Source organism: Brassica napus, chromosome C1 (assembly GCF_020379485.1).
Source record: "Brassica napus cultivar Da-Ae chromosome C1, Da-Ae, whole genome shotgun sequence".
Taxonomy (NCBI): Eukaryota; Viridiplantae; Streptophyta; class Magnoliopsida; order Brassicales; family Brassicaceae; genus Brassica; species Brassica napus.
Window position 1 is genome coordinate 19,647,250 of NC_063444.1, and position 9,931 is coordinate 19,657,180.

Sequence of the window (9,931 nt, forward strand, 5' to 3'; positions counted from 1 at the left end):
GAGAGGAAGCGGTGGAGCTGGATTGATATCAGTTGATTTAACAGAGGTTTAGTGGAGCTGGCATCTCCTTATGGATGATGGTCCGGTAAAAGATCTCCCGTTTGTCAACTGAACTATCTCTAAAATTATCATCTACGGAGGGATGGAGCTTCCATTATACATGTATAGGCTGAAGCGAAAGCTGGAGGTAAAAGAGATCCATGAATCAAATATATAGTGTCAACTTAATTATGGCACGTATATGAATCAAATATCAATATATAGACTTTCATAATTTAAGAATAAGATATTCCTTTTTGTTTTATTTGATACGTGTCTCAGCAAGTTGGTTATATGTCGTATAAAGAACATTTCATTTGAGACTATAGATTTATATTGTAAACGAAATCTTGATTGATTATCCAATAAATTTAAAAAGGAAGTCCATTTTAAGTTGCATGCAATCCCTTAAATTAAGCACCAAGACTTTTGATTAAATAGCATCATAAATGTTAACATACAAATAATTAGTCAATTTAAGCAATGCGATCCGGTTAAGTTTAAGGTCAAATATAATGGTTAATATTGTTTCCTATTTTTTTTATGAACAAAACCTTTAAATTCACCTTACTCTTAAAGACTAATTAAAATGTCACATAGATTATTAATTAAAAAATATTAAATTATATAAAAAATAGCTAAAAGAATAAAAATGTTAATTTTAAGGACGCTAATGCCGCTAGCGAAACCCTAAACGCTAAATCTTAAATTCTAAACCTTATACCCTAAATTCTAAACACAAATCCAAACCCCTAATCCCAAACTCTATACCCTAAACCCTAATCATAGATCCTAAACCCAAATTACATACCTTAAACCCAAAATATAGACTATAAACCTAAACCCTATACCCTAAACACAAGTCTTAGACTCTAAACCCAAACCGTAAACCTTAACCCAAACTATAGCATCTAAGTTTGGGGTTTGGGTTTACGGTTTACCGTTTGGGTTTTGGATCTAGGATTTGGGTTTAGGGTATAGGTTTTGGGTTTAGGATTTACGGTTTGGGTTTAGGATTTATGGTTAAGGTTTTGGGTTTAAGGTATATAACTTGGGTTTAAGGTTTACGGTTTGGATTTAGGGTCTACGACTTGGGTTTAGAGTATAGAGTTTAGGTTTATAGTCTAGTTTTTGGGTTTAGAGTATATAATTTGGGTTTAGGATCTAAGATTAGGGTTTAGGATATAGGGTTTGGGTTTAGGGGTTTGGATATTGGTTTAGAATTTAGGATATAGGGTTCAGAATTTAAGATTTAGGGTTTAGGGTTTAGCTGGAAGCGTTAGCGTCGTTAAAATTAGTGTTTTTATTTTTTGTAACTATTTTTTATTTACTTTAATGTTTTTTAATTAATAATCTATGTGTCACTTTTATTGGTGTTAAGGGATGGGGTGAATTTAAAAGTTCACCATAGAGGGTAAACCTAATTTCTGACGTTTTTTTATCCATTGCATATAATGCTTTCCAAATTTTTTGATTTGGATGCGAACAATTAGAGATTTTTATAATTTAGTTGTGTCGTTGGTTTAATATATATGAACTAATTTAATTTTAAAAGTTAGAATTAGTTTGGTTTAATATATATGAACTAAAACCAATCGAGTTTTTTTCTAAAACGATGTTTTATGTTCAGTATTACCTTCATTATTTCGTATTCTTTAATCGAACATCCAAAAAATATTAAGAACCCAAAAAAACATTATAGTTTTACACCCTTGAATTAAATTACCTAACTGGTAAACCAAAATAGTCATGGTTTATGAAAGACAAAAAATACTCACTAAGTTTGTGGAACTCCGTTTGTTTGCCAAAGGCTTTATCATAAGTAATATTTTGTATAAAACTAGGGGTGGGCATTTCAGTTATTTTCTCGGTTCGGTTCGGGTTCGGTTCGGTTTGGTTAGTTTGGTTCTAGTATTTTTCCAACTGAAGTAAACCATAGTTAGTTTGGTTCGGTTTGTGTTCGGTTCGGTTTATATTCAGTTCGGTTTGTATTCGGTTCAGTTTGTTTTTGGATCGGTTTAATTAGATTCTTCTTTGATTTTTTTTTTCTAAGAGAAATTATGTTTTACAACATAAATTATGTAAACATAACTATGTGAACTAAATTCAATATAAAACTGAAACAAAAATCTTTTAAAAGTCACAAAACGTATATATAAGAATTAAAATAAATGAAAATTAACTAAAGTAAAAAAACCCAACATCATTAGTAATGTCTCTTATATCATTAAAATTAAAAAGCCTGCAATGAATGAAATGTTTTAAATCAAATATTTTGATGATTACAGGTTAGAAGAATATATGTTAATGAATAAAAATGAAAAATATGTGGTTTAGTATTAGAATTTTAGTAAATTGGTATTACTAATATTTTTAATTTAAATAATTACAAAAACACATCGGTTTTTCGGTTCTGTTCGGTTTTAAACCGAACCGAACTGAACCATTTGGGTTAGAGAAATCTTCAACCGAATGGTTTGAAATAAACTTTGTTTCGGTTCGTTGGTTCCGGTTCGTTGGTTCGGTTTGACTCGGTTCGGTTCGGTTTTTTTGCCCACCCCTATATAAAACGTTAAATTACAAGAGGTCCATATGCAATAATAGCCGATGTTTTTTTTTTATTTTCTGACACAAATGTCCCATTTCATTTGGGAACTATTATTATTTTCAGATTATTTTTTTCAACCACAATTTTTAAGAACTCGGTAAAGCAATTTAAAATAGAGAAAAACTGTAACATATCCGTTTATTAAGAAGACTATTACTGTTAATTTAATTATTTTTGTTTAACCCGGATATCCCAATTTTTCGAAAAGCCTAAATTGTTTGTTTTTCATTTTATTTGTGTATCAAACGTTCTGGCATTGTGTTATATAACATGTATATTTCTCACTGTGACTTTTTACCTTTTTAATATCTACTAACTATTATTTGAAGTTTTTTTTAATTCATTCCACTCCGCGCAAAGCACAGATCATCACCTATTATATTATAATATATAACACTAATCATCAAAAACAAAAATATTAATTTATAAAAAGTAAAAAATTAACACTCGCACGAACGTGTGGATCAATCTCTAGTATATAGATCTAAAATTAAGTGATAATAAACATATTTAAAATATTTTTTATTAAATATAATATATTTTTTTATTTTCATAAAATGGCATCTTTAAGTCTACTGAATTTATATAAAAATATAATTGAAATTGTTAAACCAAATTAAAAAAATGAAAGTTATAAAATTACAAAAATATATTTAGGTTTTTTCAAACCAATAACTAAAATTATGAGTTAAACCATCATGATTCCGGATACTAATCTTTCAACCACTACTAGATTTTTTGTCCGCACGTAATAAGCTTTCTTTTTGTAGTTGGAAAATTTTACTTTTTTTTGCAACAACAAAAATCTACATTCTTTAGACATTTAATTAAGCTGCATGCACATTCATGTACATGTCCATTTTATTTACTACAGTGAAACATTTAAATAAAACTACTTGGCAGCCATGAATCAAGCAAGATTCTCTGCTTAATTTGCCAAGAAAACGTTAACACCAAAGGGCATAATACATTTAAAACCATAAACTGCAACTTAAATACTCACAGGTGGGCTAAAGCTTAGTAGCTTTGAAGTTCTGGATCTCTCCACGAACTCGCTATATGCCATATGGTGCTAAGGTCGTCGGCTGGGTTCTCTCATGTAAAATGTTTAGCCTTAGAGTTTATACTTTGAAGGTTTCTGATCGTTGCATGATTGAAGAAAAACAATTAAAACTACATTTTTAATTCCGGTCCTAAATTCTTTGAGGTGAATCTATCACTGACTTGACATTAAAAAAAATCCATCACCGTCCTGATTGACCTGACTCTGTACTAAAAATAAGAGAGAGATTTCTCTCCCGATAACCTCTGTTCACAGACATCTATCTTTCACAGAGGATCGAGATTATCTCTTTTGGTGTAATATATTTCGATCTTTGATCGACTTCTCTTCCGGTTAATCGGATTTCTTTTTCGCGATGGCGATTTTTGTTGTGTTTTCAACCCAAATCTGACATGTTCTTCATCTTCTTCTTCGTTTATCAGTTTTGTGGTTGAAATTAATAAATTCGCGTTGGCGATAGTGTTCTTCTCCAATCTCTTCTTTTGCAAAAAAAAAATAGAAAATCCCGTTTGCTTGTATTGGAATCTTTTTTCTCTAAGGATATGCACTCAATCCTCTTTAGTGAGAGTCAATCTTTACTTTCTATGTGAAGCCAATTGGCTTTTAGTAAAGTATCTTTGCAGAGAGGAAGCGGTGGAGCTGGATTGATATCAGTTGATTTAACAGAGGTTTAGTGGAGCTGGCATCTCCTTATGGATGATGGTCCGGTAAAAGATCTCCCGTTTGTCAACTGAACTATCTCTAAAATTATCATCTACGGAGGGATGGAGCTTCCATTATACATGTATAGGCTGAAGCGAAAGCTGGAGGTAAAAGAGATCCATGAATCAAATATATAGTGTCAACTTAATTATGGCACGTATATGAATCAAATATCAATATATAGACTTTCATAATTTAAGAATAAGATATTCCTTTTTGTTTTATTTGATACGTGTCTCAGCAAGTTGGTTATATGTCGTATAAAGAACATTTCATTTGAGACTATAGATTTATATTGTAAACGAAATCTTGATTGATTATCCAATAAATTTAAAAAGGAAGTCCATTTTAAGTTGCATGCAATCCCTTAAATTAAGCACCAAGACTTTTGATTAAATAGCATCATAAATGTTAACATACAAATAATTAGTCAATTTAAGCAATGCGATCCGGTTAAGTTTAAGGTCAAATATAATGGTTAATATTGTTTCCTATTTTTTTTATGAACAAAACCTTTAAATTCACCTTACTCTTAAAGACTAATTAAAATGTCACATAGATTATTAATTAAAAAATATTAAATTATATAAAAAATAGCTAAAAGAATAAAAATGTTAATTTTAAGGACGCTAATGCCGCTAGCGAAACCCTAAACGCTAAATCTTAAATTCTAAACCTTATACCCTAAATTCTAAACACAAATCCAAACCCCTAATCCCAAACTCTATACCCTAAACCCTAATCATAGATCCTAAACCCAAATTACATACCTTAAACCCAAAATATAGACTATAAACCTAAACCCTATACCCTAAACACAAGTCTTAGACTCTAAACCCAAACCGTAAACCTTAACCCAAACTATAGCATCTAAGTTTGGGGTTTGGGTTTACGGTTTACCGTTTGGGTTTTGGATCTAGGATTTGGGTTTAGGGTATAGGTTTTGGGTTTAGGATTTACGGTTTGGGTTTAGGATTTATGGTTAAGGTTTTGGGTTTAAGGTATATAACTTGGGTTTAAGGTTTACGGTTTGGATTTAGGGTCTACGACTTGGGTTTAGAGTATAGAGTTTAGGTTTATAGTCTAGTTTTTGGGTTTAGAGTATATAATTTGGGTTTAGGATCTAAGATTAGGGTTTAGGATATAGGGTTTGGGTTTAGGGGTTTGGATATTGGTTTAGAATTTAGGATATAGGGTTCAGAATTTAAGATTTAGGGTTTAGGGTTTAGCTGGAAGCGTTAGCGTCGTTAAAATTAGTGTTTTTATTTTTTGTAACTATTTTTTATTTACTTTAATGTTTTTTAATTAATAATCTATGTGTCACTTTTATTGGTGTTAAGGGATGGGGTGAATTTAAAAGTTCACCATAGAGGGTAAACCTAATTTCTGACGTTTTTTTATCCATTGCATATAATGCTTTCCAAATTTTTTGATTTGGATGCGAACAATTAGAGATTTTTATAATTTAGTTGTGTCGTTGGTTTAATATATATGAACTAATTTAATTTTAAAAGTTAGAATTAGTTTGGTTTAATATATATGAACTAAAACCAATCGAGTTTTTTTCTAAAACGATGTTTTATGTTCAGTATTACCTTCATTATTTCGTATTCTTTAATCGAACATCCAAAAAATATTAAGAACCCAAAAAAACATTATAGTTTTACACCCTTGAATTAAATTACCTAACTGGTAAACCAAAATAGTCATGGTTTATGAAAGACAAAAAATACTCACTAAGTTTGTGGAACTCCGTTTGTTTGCCAAAGGCTTTATCATAAGTAATATTTTGTATAAAACTAGGGGTGGGCATTTCAGTTATTTTCTCGGTTCGGTTCGGGTTCGGTTCGGTTTGGTTAGTTTGGTTCTAGTATTTTTCCAACTGAAGTAAACCATAGTTAGTTTGGTTCGGTTTGTGTTCGGTTCGGTTTATATTCAGTTCGGTTTGTATTCGGTTCAGTTTGTTTTTGGATCGGTTTAATTAGATTCTTCTTTGATTTTTTTTTTCTAAGAGAAATTATGTTTTACAACATAAATTATGTAAACATAACTATGTGAACTAAATTCAATATAAAACTGAAACAAAAATCTTTTAAAAGTCACAAAACGTATATATAAGAATTAAAATAAATGAAAATTAACTAAAGTAAAAAAACCCAACATCATTAGTAATGTCTCTTATATCATTAAAATTAAAAAGCCTGCAATGAATGAAATGTTTTAAATCAAATATTTTGATGATTACAGGTTAGAAGAATATATGTTAATGAATAAAAATGAAAAATATGTGGTTTAGTATTAGAATTTTAGTAAATTGGTATTACTAATATTTTTAATTTAAATAATTACAAAAACACATCGGTTTTTCGGTTCTGTTCGGTTTTAAACCGAACCGAACTGAACCATTTGGGTTAGAGAAATCTTCAACCGAATGGTTTGAAATAAACTTTGTTTCGGTTCGTTGGTTCCGGTTCGTTGGTTCGGTTTGACTCGGTTCGGTTCGGTTTTTTTGCCCACCCCTATATAAAACGTTAAATTACAAGAGGTCCATATGCAATAATAGCCGATGTTTTTTTTTTATTTTCTGACACAAATGTCCCATTTCATTTGGGAACTATTATTATTTTCAGATTATTTTTTTCAACCACAATTTTTAAGAACTCGGTAAAGCAATTTAAAATAGAGAAAAACTGTAACATATCCGTTTATTAAGAAGACTATTACTGTTAATTTAATTATTTTTGTTTAACCCGGATATCCCAATTTTTCGAAAAGCCTAAATTGTTTGTTTTTCATTTTATTTGTGTATCAAACGTTCTGGCATTGTGTTATATAACATGTATATTTCTCACTGTGACTTTTTACCTTTTTAATATCTACTAACTATTATTTGAAGTTTTTTTTAATTCATTCCACTCCGCGCAAAGCACAGATCATCACCTATTATATTATAATATATAACACTAATCATCAAAAACAAAAATATTAATTTATAAAAAGTAAAAAATTAACACTCGCACGAACGTGTGGATCAATCTCTAGTATATAGATCTAAAATTAAGTGATAATAAACATATTTAAAATATTTTTTATTAAATATAATATATTTTTTTATTTTCATAAAATGGCATCTTTAAGTCTACTGAATTTATATAAAAATATAATTGAAATTGTTAAACCAAATTAAAAAAATGAAAGTTATAAAATTACAAAAATATATTTAGGTTTTTTCAAACCAATAACTAAAATTATGAGTTAAACCATCATGATTCCGGATACTAATCTTTCAACCACTACTAGATTTTTTGTCCGCACGTAATAAGCTTTCTTTTTGTAGTTGGAAAATTTTACTTTTTTTTGCAACAACAAAAATCTACATTCTTTAGACATTTAATTAAGCTGCATGCACATTCATGTACATGTCCATTTTATTTACTACAGTGAAACATTTAAATAAAACTACTTGGCAGCCATGAATCAAGCAAGATTCTCTGCTTAATTTGCCAAGAAAACGTTAACACCAAAGGGCATAATACATTTAAAACCATAAACTGCAACTTAAATACTCACAGGTGGGCTAAAGCTTAGTAGCTTTGAAGTTCTGGATCTCTCCACGAACTCGCTATATGCCATATGGTGCTAAGGTCGTCGGCTGGGTTCTCTCATGTAAAATGTTTAGCCTTAGAGTTTATACTTTGAAGGTTTCTGATCGTTGCATGATTGAAGAAAAACAATTAAAACTACATTTTTAATTCCGGTCCTAAATTCTTTGAGGTGAATCTATCACTGACTTGACATTAAAAAAAATCCATCACCGTCCTGATTGACCTGACTCTGTACTAAAAATAAGAGAGAGATTTCTCTCCCGATAACCTCTGTTCACAGACATCTATCTTTCACAGAGGATCGAGATTATCTCTTTTGGTGTAATATATTTCGATCTTTGATCGACTTCTCTTCCGGTTAATCGGATTTCTTTTTCGCGATGGCGATTTTTGTTGTGTTTTCAACCCAAATCTGACATGTTCTTCATCTTCTTCTTCGTTTATCAGTTTTGTGGTTGAAATTAATAAATTCGCGTTGGCGATAGTGTTCTTCTCCAATCTCTTCTTTTGCAAAAAAAAAATAGAAAATCCCGTTTGCTTGTATTGGAATCTTTTTTCTCTAAGGATATGCACTCAATCCTCTTTAGTGAGAGTCAATCTTTACTTTCTATGTGAAGCCAATTGGCTTTTAGTAAAGTATCTTTGCAGAGAGGAAGCGGTGGAGCTGGATTGATATCAGTTGATTTAACAGAGGTTTAGTGGAGCTGGCATCTCCTTATGGATGATGGTCCGGTAAAAGATCTCCCGTTTGTCAACTGAACTATCTCTAAAATTATCATCTACGGAGGGATGGAGCTTCCATTATACATGTATAGGCTGAAGCGAAAGCTGGAGGTAAAAGAGATCCATGAATCCTATGGTGTGGAGAAACAAGAGATGTAAGATTGATCTTCAGAACCCCCGGCGGCGAAGAACTACGGCGGTTTTGTTTGCTATTTCGCATGACAGACACGTTTCAACACGTGTCTTGCGTTTCTTCTTCATCTAGCACGTGGATGGACAACAATCACTAACCGATCTTCACCTTGGGCCTTTAGATATTGAGTTTCTCTTTGTATTTATGTTATTGGATCTCATTTTGTAACGTACAAGCCTTGTCACATGCCCTTTGGGCTTAATCAATTGAATACTGTTGACAAAAAAAAAAGACTCTGTACTAAAAATAAATAAAAAGTAAGTCGTGTTGGTTCCATTCAAGAATATATAGATTCAAGTGTCTGATTTAATAAAAACACAGATGATGCCAAAATCAATAAAATCAAGCATGCAAGTTTAAACATAGAACTTATCCACTAATTAAATTGTGAAACAGTCTATGATGCAACCACTAAAGTACAATTATGAAATTCAGATAATAGATGATTTGGAGAGTCAATTTGAATCAAACAAATTTATATACTAGTTTGAAAGAATAATAAACCATGCTCTAACAATAGAAAAACAATCCATGGGTTCAAAGTAAAGATGCTTAAAACATCCTTATCCAGTAAAATCAAATCATTACGTAGCATAGAACAAAATTAACTTTAAAATCATTCATTGTTTAGGTTTTTTCTGTCAACTCATTGTTTAAGTTGGTTAAAACAAATACAATATGGCCTTATCAAAATACATATAATCCAAATATTTTTTTTTTCAAAAAAGATATAATCTAAATATTTACAAAGTAACTTCGGAAAAAGTATCACACGCATACCAGTTATAGATATGACATAAATGAGGCCTTTATTGGGTGTAGTTTAAGATAGACATATATTTCTTCAAAATAATTTTAATTTACCAACAAAAAAAAATTAAGATCAAAAGTAGAGATGGTATTAACATAACAAAAAAGGGCCAATAGTGGTTTAGGCAACAAACCAATTACAAGAACTATGTCTAATGAGAACATGCCAAATCTAATTCTATCGTCTT

The 9,931-nt window shown here is 30.5% G+C and overlaps 1 long non-coding RNA gene across 1 annotated transcript; it reads left to right on the forward strand.

Annotated features, from left to right (window-relative positions):
• Positions 1-2,309: 2,309 nt before the first annotated feature.
• On the forward strand, positions 2,310-9,217 carry LOC125580767. The gene is made up of 2 exons (XR_007318528.1): positions 2,310-4,519; positions 8,852-9,217. It is a non-coding gene; the product is annotated as an uncharacterized LOC125580767 (long non-coding RNA).
• Positions 9,218-9,931: the final 714 nt, after the last annotated feature.